The sequence below is a fragment of the Megascapheus bottae genome, chromosome 1 (genome assembly GCF_031878675.1).
Source record: "Megascapheus bottae isolate mThoBot1 chromosome 1, mThoBot2.hap1, whole genome shotgun sequence".
Taxonomy (NCBI): Eukaryota; Metazoa; Chordata; class Mammalia; order Rodentia; family Geomyidae; genus Megascapheus; species Megascapheus bottae.
Genome location: NC_143509.1, coordinates 76,829,200 through 76,841,311, shown reverse-complemented (window position 1 = coordinate 76,841,311; position 12,112 = coordinate 76,829,200). Strand labels below are relative to the sequence as shown.

Here is a 12,112-nt window from a genome sequence, read left to right as displayed (position 1 = left end):
CTCTTTCAAAATTGTTGTTTATGTTATTGTATTATCTCAAAAATTGAAAGCTATTTGTTCGGATTATATAGTTTATTTCAGAAATTACAAATGTTCGTTCCTTGTTCTCTCTTATACTTATCCAAAAATCGTATTATTTCATTACAGATTAGATGGATTTTTTTTAAAGTTATTTTTTGCCAGTCCTGGGCTTGAACTCAGGGCCTGAGCACTGTCCTTAGACTTTCTCAAGGACAGAGCTCTACTATTTGAGTCTCAGCACTACTTCCGGCTTTTTTGTGTGTGTGTGTATGTAGTACCTAGGAATCAAACCCGAGTCTTAGTGCATGCTAGGCAAGCACTGTACCACTAGGCCAAACTCCTGGTCCCAAGATGGATTTTCTTCAGTAAAGAGAATTGAAATAGATCCTAATGTTAGACATAAAACTTATACTTCGTCAACTGTAATTGTGGAACTTTTTCTCATTGATTCACTTTGGTTCACTGTATCAAGTAATGGTCTGGCTTAAATGTGATGTTCTAAATGTGATAATTACCTTCTACTTGGAGCAACGTTACCCTTTAGGTACTTTCTTATTTAATGTTGATTATGTCATGTTTAGAAACAACGGCATTTTCCCATGAAAGTAAGATTTTCTTTCAAACACTATGACCAGGAAGGTATTTTTTGAAGCATAAATGACAGCATTATTGAAAATATAACTGAATGTATTATATCTCATGATTTCATGCTGCCTTAGTGTTTTGGAATTCAAAATAACACTTGTAGTGGTCACTTTTTTATGTCATGTTTCAAACTCAGAATTGGACCATGCTTCCTATGGTTTTTACCTATCAAGACATGCTTTTTTCCTATTATTGTATTGTCTCATTAATTTATCTCACTTACCTCATAAAGAACAATTTTCATTGTCCTTACTCCTAAATGAACTTCTGTTAGTAACTTATCACTCCTCCCCTGATGCATGTGCTTCTCATGAAATATAAACTATTCTTATAAAAATTACACTAATTAATTCAAATTGCAATTATGTTAACCGAAAGCTCTGATGAGCTTGTGAATATTTTATTCACTTTAGTTACAAGAGTCAGGTTTCATGATACACTGTGGACATGTCAAATGCTAGAACTGTGTGTATATCAGACTCACAAACAGAGGACTGGCTGGCATACAATTAAAACTTGAAATATATGATAGCCACAGTCTAGGACTTATCTAATAAATAATACATGGGTCTATCCAAGATTTAGAAAATTAATGATGTTCTACTAGAGTGTTCTTAGTTGTGGTGTTCCTATCTCTTCATTTGTGTATATTTAATCTGAATGTTGTCAACAAATGTATATTATTCACTCTTAGAGTTCAAAATAATTTATGCTTTAAGAGTCTAAAGATTATTTTTCAGTCCTGGGGCTTGAAGTCAGGACCCAAACACTGTCCTTGGGCTTTTTGCTCAAGGCTACCACTCTGCTACTTGAGCCACAGCACCATTATTTTTGGCTTTTTCTGTACAGATGGTACCTAATAATTGAACCCCTGTCTTCATGTATGCTAGGCAAGCATTCTACCACTAGGCCAAACTCCTGGCCCTGAGAGTCTGAAGATTTTCTAATCCAGGAATTTCATACTAGTCCAGCAACTACAAGACCAACTCTAGTCAGACTCAGGAGGTTGGAGGATTTTATTTTATTATGTTAGAACTTTAGAAGACAACAACAACAAGAATAACTACAAAGAATGAGCAACTGACTCTAAACATTATGATAACTAACTTCTTTTAAATTCTGGCAGTGAGTTATGACTTTGTTTGTGTAATGGAACTAAAAAATATGGCTGATCATGCTAGGCAAATAAGATAGACAAAACTGAACTACATGTGTAATTCCTGCTTTTGTGAAGAGCTCAGTCAGTTCTACTAGGCAATAACTATGTTATTCAAAATTACTCTTCTTTGAAAATTCATGTAATAATCTTAGGACTTATAGAAAAACCTGGCATTCTAGACTTAATCCCTCTAAATCTTACTCATTGACATACAATAAGTATAAGAAATTACATTTCCCTCAGAAAGACATCTGTTTTATACTAAAAAAAGATTAAAAATACAGAAATTCAATTTTACTTTGCAATTTTGATATGTCATGTCCTTAGAACTGAAGCTTGTGGGTCACTGTTAGGTGGACAAAGGGGTTACATGATATCCAAAGGCACACTGTTATGATGAATATTTGTATTTGAGGTTATAACACATGATGAGGATTGAAGAAGACTGATTATGACCAGGAGGTAGCAGGAAATGCTGGGGTTTGGACTCAAATACTCTTGTTTAGTAGGCATGAACTATACTACTTTTGTCATAACCCTTTTTGGCTTTGGTTATTTTTCCTCTTTGTGTTTATTTTTCTTGAACTAGATCTCATGTTTATTCTCAGACTTCTTTCTATGCATTCCTCTGTTATCATTGTAATTTAATTGGGATTCTAAGTGTCTACTAGTATGCTCAGTTTGTTGATTGGTAGAGATGGATGCTTCAGAAATTTTTTGCCTGGGATGGTCCCAAGCCATGATAGATTGCTAGCCCCTATGTCACAAGGAGCACTGAGGCGAGCAATTGCACCAGCCCAAATCTGTATTTTCAAAGACAGTATTTATTCAGACCTCATATTGTAGACGTCATCCATATGTCTCTTATGGTTTGACGCATAAATCAATTTTACCAAAGCTATTTTATGTGCATCAGTGTACTTGTCATTATTCTCATTTTGTTTTAAATTTGGCACTTTTTTTTTGCCAGTCCTGGGTTTGAGCTCAGGGCCTGAGCACTGTCCTTGTACTTTCTCAAGGGCAGAGCTCCACCACTTGAGCCTCAGCACCACTTCCGGCTTTTTCTTTTTCTTTTTTTTTTGCCAGTCTGGGCTTGAGCTCAGGGCCTAAGGACTGTCCTTGGATCTTTCTCAAGGCTAGAACTCTACCACTTGAGCCTCAGCACAACTTCTGGCATTTTCTAAGTATGTGGTACCAAGGAATCGAACCCGGGTCTTCGTACATGCTAGGCAAGCACTCTACCACTAGGCCAAACTCCCGGCCCACCGGCTTTTTCTATGCATGTGGTACCGAGGAATCCAACCCGGGTCTTCCTGCATGCTAGACAAGCATTCTTACACTAGGCCAAACTCCTGGCCCCAATTTGGCACTTTTAAATGTCAGAATTGTATTTTCATAAAATGTAGCTGTAAAAGATGGATGAGTGTGAAGGTTTATCCTGAAATAATGTCTGTAGTAAAATTCAGATCTAACATGATTTAAATACTAAAGTTCAATGATAAGATGTTTTTTCCCTCAATAAACATGTTATTTTTAAGTTAGAATGCAATATTCTTGTCAGCTTTGGTCATATGTTTTCATTTCTCCATATATATATATATACATATATATGTATACATATGTATATATATACATATATATATTATATATATATATATAAAATTTGCTAGTTGTGAGGCTTGAACTCAGGGCCTGAGTACTGTCCTTGGACTTTTCTCAAGGCTACAGCTCTACCAATAGAGCCAGAGTACCAATCCCAGCTTTTGTTTATGTATGTGGTACCAAGAAATCAAATCCCAGTTTTTGTGTATGCTAGGCAAGCACTCAACCACTAGGCCAAATTCTTGGCCCCTCATTTCTCTCTTTCTAAAACTTTGCACAACTATTAAGAGTTCTTAGCATATACCCAGTAACATTAGATAGATAGATAGATAGATAGATAGATAGATAGATAGATAGATAGATAGATAGAGATATTCTTATGCTAAGACAGATACAACAAACTCATGCATTTCACTAATATTACTTATAGTCTTTATTATCTTGATTTCCACTCTCATTCTTTCCACTCTTTTTCTTTCTACCTGTGGTTGTTAATTAGCTTGTGTTTAAAAGTGAGAAAAAATACTTAAAAGGGGGAATGGTGTGAGAGGATATTGGGAAGGAGTTCAGGAAACTAGCTAATCCTCTTTGGAAGACATAAAACATGTTTTATTCCCCTCTGATTCTGCAACGTCAAAAGTGAATAAAATACATTTTACATGTTACATTTTAATGGGAGGGCAAAATTGAAGACAGTAAAAGAGAAATTAACACATTGAGTCAAAGAAAATACAAATTATAGTTGTAAAGTGATAGGTACCAGAAAAATCAATACAACCAAAACTACAGGGTTCAAGGGATGTCCAATTCTTATCTCATGTGAATCATCAGAGGATCAAGAAATATAGCTTACATGTGTACTCATAAGCATGTAACTACAGAACAAAAAATAAGTGAAAGGATGCTAAATGTTAATACAAATGAAGAGATATTATGTTGTAGCTATCATTGTATTCAATGACACAGTTTTATTGGAGATAAATATATCAGTATTTCCTGCCCAGATTGGCTTTAAACTGCAGTCTTCAAATCTTAGTCTCTTGAGTGCCAAATTATAGGCATGAGCCACCATGACCTCACAGTTGCTGTGTGTTAAATTATCTTTAGGTAGCTTTACAAAGGAGTTGAAATTCAACCTTTCAGTTCATGAATACAATGTAAAATCATACATTTTCAGATGAGATAATTAGGTTCTTCTGTAATCCAGCCTAACACTTACTTTAAAAAGGAGAAATTTTTCCATGTAAGCATATAAAATTTCAAATCAGGAAATGCCAAAGATTCTCAACAAAGACTGTAGCGGAGAGCTAACAGAGATGTTAAACAGATTTACCTCCATCTTCAAAGGCTACCTCTCAGATTCTTAAGATCCAAGGTTCCCAATGGGGAAGAAATCTATTTGTTTTCTGAACCATCTTGTCTGTTTGTTTTGCATCCCAGGAAATAAGTCCACAAACCTTTGACATGTCAGTTGTAGTTTAACTTTTTATTTTAGTAAAATATTTACATGTCCCTCTTCAGTTGTAAATGTGAGATTTTAGTATGAAGTACCATATCATAGTCATGTTCATATCTTCAAATTCCCTACAGAGGGAAACTATTGATTTTAATTAATGATGTCATTAAATATTTTGGTATACTCCCAACCATCTTCAATTCTAGTCATTTAGAATAATGTATAATTGTTTATTAACCTGGTTTCATTTGTTTTTAGTAGTACTGGTATAAAATGAAATAGTTCTACACATGAACTATATTGTTCCGTTTGATTTAGCTTATTTTCAAGATTGGATCTCATGCTAACCTTACGAAGGCTATTCTCAGATCTCAATTCTCCTATTTCCAGTTTTCAAGTAACCAGGGTCACAGGAGAGAACCATCATTCCCAATTTGCTTTTATGTATTATCTCACCAGTGTTTGTCCTAGCTGATCTTAATGATCCTCTTGTTGCTGCCTCCCTGTAGTAGAATTTAACATACCATAGAAGCATGGTGTATATATACATATATATATATGTATATGTATATATATAATTTTTGTTTGCTTTCTGAGTAAGTAGTTTTTGCTTATTTGGTTGTTATTTCTATGTTTGACAGGAAAACTGTCTGTTCAGCATAGATTAGCATTTAAGACTCCATTGTATTGGGGCTTATTCCTCCCAAATTTTTGGAGTTAAGGATGTTGGTCAGAATCAAAGATTTGTTTTATGAGTATAATTGGCTAGACTAGTGGTAAACATAAAATTGAACCATTCACAAATTCTTGAAAGCAATTTCTGTTCTTAATCTATAACATATATTTAAACTATTCATAATATGGTGTTGATCATTTACACACTTATTGGTTGATAACCTAAATTCACTTTATTGGTTCATATCTTTAAATTCAAATCTAGTAGTATGATCACTGCACAAGTCCAGTGGCAAATGCTTCACTAAACATTCAATAACCAAAAATCTCCCCAATTACTTGTTTATTCTTCATGTGGAAAGCTAGTGCTTTCATTTTTATAATGCCTTTTAGCTCCTTTCTATTTTTTAAAGTCAAAATTAATAGTCAAGAAAGCCAAACATGGAAACAAGGCAAATACATATCTGAAATTGTTTTTTCTATACAGAATGTAGACAACCAGAATATGTGGCTAAATGCCATCTTTCATATAAAATGATATAGTGTTTGTATATAAACATACATTTCTTGCATATTTTGTCATTTTGCATTGTTTTGGTAATTTGAAAAATGTACTTCATGCTGATGCAATTTTTTCTAATATTTCAGCCTCTGGTGAGCTTGAACTATTGATAGGACTTTGTATAAACTGAAGACTCTTGCTGTGGAAAATAGAATTATACAGAACATGTACATATTACGCAGACATTCAAGAGAAGAATCACTACTCTGAAGGGACTAAAATAATTTAAAGGAAGTTCTAATTGAAATTTTAATAATACATTAAAATCCTACAGAGGCCAACATTAATGACTTACGCATACAATATGTTTATATTTAGAAAAGGTCATAAGTGAAAAGAAAGTTACCTCTGGGATGGTTACTGACATGAGATTTCCAGAAGGCCAAGTTGGTTGGTAAATGTTCTCTAAAGAATAGTGTGTGAAGAACAGTAACAGAGTTTCCCCACTGGTGTTGGTGGCTTAATTATATCTAGAAAGGAAACAATGGATTAAAAGTAACTTATGAAATTGAATGTATTCATGCAGCAACTTTTGGTTGAAGAAACAGTCTCTGAAATTGCTTTGAGAGTAGTACTGAATACCTGTGCTCTGTTTGTTTGCAAAATTTAAGAGAAATTATTGTGATCCATATGTATGATGTGCCAGATCCAAAACTAAACAAAACAGAAAAATACCAACTGGACTTAATATAGAGGTAACCATTAGCTACAGAAAATTACCAGAAAAGAGAAAAACTGTTGAATGTGGATTCATTTTTAGAAGTCAAATGTTTTCAAATATTAGTAAATAAGTAGTTTGTAGAGATAAGAGTATAGAAGGCAATAAAAAATGCCATGTGCATGCAAATATGGTTCATAATTTTCTCCATGACCAATTAATTTTAAATTCTGACCAAAGACCTTAGAAAAGATCCCCCAAATATGTCCTAACGAGTGCTTTCTTTTAGAGCAGTTTGGGCACAGTCATATTAACAGGCTCAATTATTTCCATCATTACTACATCAAATTGGTACCTGTAGATTTGGAATATTTAAGTGGTATTAAGGCCAGTATCTTAATGTTACAAGTTCAAGATTTTGCCTAGTAAAAATTTTCACAGATTCACCCTGAAGAATAAGAGCATTATTTTAGATCAAAATATGTGCTCAAAGTTACTAACCCAAAGGTACCTTCTTTCATTTTCCCAAGAGCTGTAGCCAGAATTCACCAGGCAAGTGCTCTTCCACTGAACTAAATAGGTAATCTTCTTCTTATTTTTAAACTCTGGTGGGTTATCTAATTTAGTCCACACAGAATCTATTTACAGTTCTTTCCTTCAAATACAAACGCTAGATGTATGTGATTTAATTGATGTACTATCCTTGAGTTCATTCTCTAAATAACCAATGTTTTATGTGCTCTGTACGTAATACATCCATAATTATTCAGGATTTTCATCACATTAAGATAAAACTGAACGCTATTAAAACACATCCTAAAAATGTCTCAAACCCATATGCATACAAAGTACACATTTCATTAAAGTAATATGGGATTATACCACACATGTACGATACAGTAATTATGTCAATGGTTCTTACTTTCCTAAATGGAACTGACTTACCTACACAAATGTAAGAAATCCATTTCCACTAAGCAGCATCTGTATCCAGCATCTGCATGGATTAGTCCTTGTGGTCCATATTTATTTTTGTAGCCTCACATTCTTGGGTATCTCAGGTAATAATTCTCTAATGCTACCTGATCATTTCCTTTATTTTCACACATTTTCAGAACAGGCATGAATCTATGTCTCCAGAATATTCTACCTCTTTCTTTTTTCTTAATTTACAATTTGTCAGTGATATTTTACTAGCTTCGTCTTCCATATTTGCATTAGAGGAACGGTCATAATATTAGAAGACCATACTATTGTTTCATGTTTAACACACAGGGACCACATACTTTTAAAGAGAGAACCATTATCTTTATCCCAAAGGTTTAATTAGGGTAAAATTGCTCTGTTGGAGAGTCATGCCGATCTTCTTTGTTAGTGAAGATTATTCACAAATTACCAGATCAGCTACCTTTTCTGGGCATGATTGGCTCTTGTCAACAATATATATTGAAAGGCATCAAGGGATAATCCCCTACTACATTTATTTCAAGCTTATGCTTCGAAACTTAGTCTCAAACAGCTACAGAACACTTTTTTATTCAGTCCTGAAATATATCATTTGCAGAGCTTTACAATTTAAAGTCCACAATTACAATAAGCTTTTGTCTGATATTTTCCCAAGAAAGGGTTTACTTTAGGAACAACCATGTAAAGTAATGACAACATTACAGAATTTTTTTACTGAAGCACACTCAAAGGTGTAGAATGGAGTTTCTTTGTATTCAGTAGAGGCATTTTCTCTTTTGCTCTTAGAATTATCTTTCTGTCTACTTAGATACACTTTACAATATATACCCTGAAGTTAAAGATGCTTCCCCCTTCTAATATTAGAGATATTGATAAAAGATAAACACTATAAATCCTAATGCAAGCAAACTAATATTAAATTAGATATAATCAGAGAACACAGAGTTAAAAAACATAAAATGAGAAATCTTATAGCCCTTAAATAAGCAGAAGGATAGACAATTGATGAGAAAAAAGATAAATTGAAAAGACTAAAGACAACTGTATCTGTCATCACATCAACTATAGATAATCCTTAATAATTTGTAGGGATAGTCAAAGTAAATTTTTTAAAAAGTAAGACTCTCTGCTTCTCTGAAAAACACTTAAAATATCAAAACATAAGTAGGATAAATATAAAATAATCTCAAAAATTATATTAACCACACATTAATCATCAGAATGGCAGAGTACCAAAGTATAATTCAGATTACAAAGTTTTTCCAGGAGTAAGAAAATTGTTTTGCAAATACGAAGGAAGTAATTTCATTAAGAAAAATACATTTACACTTATATATTTAATAACAGCTTCAAGAATTGAGAGCTTGTGTGAAAAGCTGGGCAAGTTTCTGGAAGGCAGGCACCCATCTCTAAGACTGCAAGATACACCATATACTGCCATATACAGCCTCATTAAAGTAGCTGCATCTTGCGAGGCCATTCAGCACATTCCAAGCGTGCTGGGTTAAGTGAGGAAATGGATTTCTGACTGGAATCTCACCTCCAAAAAAAGCACACCCTCTTAAGAATACTTTATGAGGCACTTGTGGACTGTAAGAAAAGTGATGCTGCTTCAAAAGTCATGGTGGAATTGCTTGGACGTTACACAGAGGACAATGCTTCCCAGGAGCGAGTTGATGCTCACAGGTGTATTGGTTGAGCACTGAAAGATCCAAACGCATTTCTTTTTGACCATCTTCTTACTTTAAAACCAGTCAAATTTTTGGAAAGCGAGCATTTTCATGATCTTTTAACCAGTTTTGTGAGTGCTAAGTTGGCATCCTATGTCAAGTTTTATCAGAATAATAAAGACTTCATTGATTCACTTGGCCTGTTACAAGAACAGAATATGGCAAAAATGTGACTACTCACTTTTATGGGAATGGCAGCAGAAAATAAGGAAATTTCTTTTGATACAATGCAGCAAGAACCTCAGACTGGAGCCGATGATGTTAAAGCCTTTGTTACTGGATGCGGTAAGAACTAAAATGGCGTACTGTAAAATTGATCAGACCCAGAGAAAAGTAGTTGTCAGTCATACCATACATCAGACATTAGGAAAACAGCAGTGGCAACAACAGTATGATACACTTAATGCTTGGAAACAATGCTTGTGAAAAACCGCTTGTGAAAAACTGCTTGTGAAAAGCAGCTTTTTAGTCTTTCTGATACCTGAAATTTAATGCATACATTTTTGTTCTTTTGGGAAAAAAATAAAGAAATCCTAGTAAAATATCATACTAAAAAATTCATTTAGACTTATATATTTAATAACAGCTTCAAAATTCATGACATTAAAATACATATAATACTCAATAAAAAAGCACATATATAATTATATTATTGATTCGTTAGTAATTATTACAAGAAATAATTATCACTGGCAAAAATTTATCAATTAAAATGTGAGCAACACAGCCAATTTTACATAATGTTGAATATAAAATATTTCAACCAAGTATGTAACACACTATAATTTAATATTTTCCAAGAGAGTATTTTCAGAAAGAAGCACATAAAATTCAAAGTAAGTCTAATCTCAAATCAGCATTAAGATAAGAAAGTGAAATTGTCATTTTCCTCATTTTATACTCATGTCTCCAAATATGATATGAATTCAAGTCCTTCACTTTATTTCGTATACAGAATTGTAACTTTCTGATCTGAGTGATACTCAATAGTACTATCTATAAGATCCAAACAAAATTAAATTACTTCATTACACTTATTATTAAAACATATTATAATCAGTTCAGCCACATAAAAAGGTCACATCCAATTTTTTTCAATGATGCCAATTTTTTTCTTCGTTCTTCTAGTACAGTCATATATTATTAATTTATGATAAGAGTAACCTGTCTTAGAAAACAGCAAGGAAAAGTTATAATCATTAACTCATTTAATTTCAAACAAAATTATCTCAATCAATACCATATTCATAAATAATACTTATTCAAATTTTTAAATTATTCACTCAAAGGTGACATACAATTATAGTCCCTGATCCCTGGCTGGTGAAGGTAAGTTATTGCTTATGTCAGCTGAAAATATGTTATGAGACCTAATCAATAAAACAATAGACAAAAAGAATGCAGTTTACCTCAAGTATGGAGATTGGCCTAGCAAACAAAACCATGAACCCCATTACTACTAAGTGAAATAATAGATATTATAATACAATAATATTCAATATTTTATCTAGTCTCTCTCTTTATTAAACAGTCTAGAAACTGACTATCCACTATTGGAATCTTACAAATATTAATTAAAAGTTAGCCATTATTTATCTTTAAAGTACTAGGATAGAGAAGTACCAGTGTCTCAAGACTGAAATACTAGCCACTTAGAAGGCTGAGATTTGTGGACTGCCCATTCAAAGCCAGAGTAGGCAAAGAAGCTTCTGAGAGTCTTATCTCCAATTATCCACCAAAAAAGCTGGAAAAGTAGCTGTGGCTCAAGTTTCAGAATGCTATTCTTGAATGAATACTCTCAGGGACAGTGACCAGGTCTCAGGTCCAAGCGTGAGGACTAGAATAACCATTAGCAACAATGACAAAGATCCTACTTATATCCTTTGAAGAACAGTTTAACTTATTTTTCATTAACTCGTAAGATACAGACTTTACATTTCATTTATGCTTCTTTTATATTTTGCTTTTTATGTAGCAAACTGAATACACTCAAACTTATGACCCTCTTGCGCTGTATCTTAAGACAGTCCAAATTATAGGAATGTACTATCATGCCTAAATATTCAATTTTATTGAAAAATTAATGACAAAATTTAATTTATATTTAAAAAGATGTTTAGATATCAAAACAATATAATAGTGTTATTCATATTTATATATACATATACATATGAAAAAAGTTTGGAAATACACATATCAAAAATCTTAATGCTGAGTTTAAAAGCAGAGGTGATCTTAGTTTTCCTTACTGTATTTTTCATTCTTTTAAAATGTATCATACAATATGAATAAATGTTATATTTATTTAAAATATTTCATTATCTCTAAGCTGTCATACAAAGCTGTTTATAAATCTAACGCATCTTATTTTTGAGGCTTTGACTTTGCCTTTCTAAGAAGTTACACTACTTGAGTTCTCCTTTGACCCTACAATGTTTTAGTTAATACATTTTTAAACACTTTCATACAACCCAGTGTTTATACATAAGGTTGTATAAGATTATACATAAACCTTCCATAAAGGTTTATAGGCTAATTCTAGCTGCCACATATAAGGAAACCTACACAACCTTTGTCTCTCTGGGCCTGACTTCCTCACTTAATGTAATTTTTTGCGAGTCTTTCCATTTGTTTAGAA

At 32.9% G+C, this 12,112-nt stretch overlaps 1 pseudogene; it reads left to right on the top strand.

Moving 5' to 3' along the window:
* The first annotated feature begins 8,965 nt into the window (after window positions 1-8,965).
* LOC150069497 (eukaryotic translation initiation factor 3 subunit M pseudogene) lies at window positions 8,966-9,900 on the top strand (annotated as a pseudogene).
* The last annotated feature ends 2,212 nt before the right edge of the window (window positions 9,901-12,112 follow it).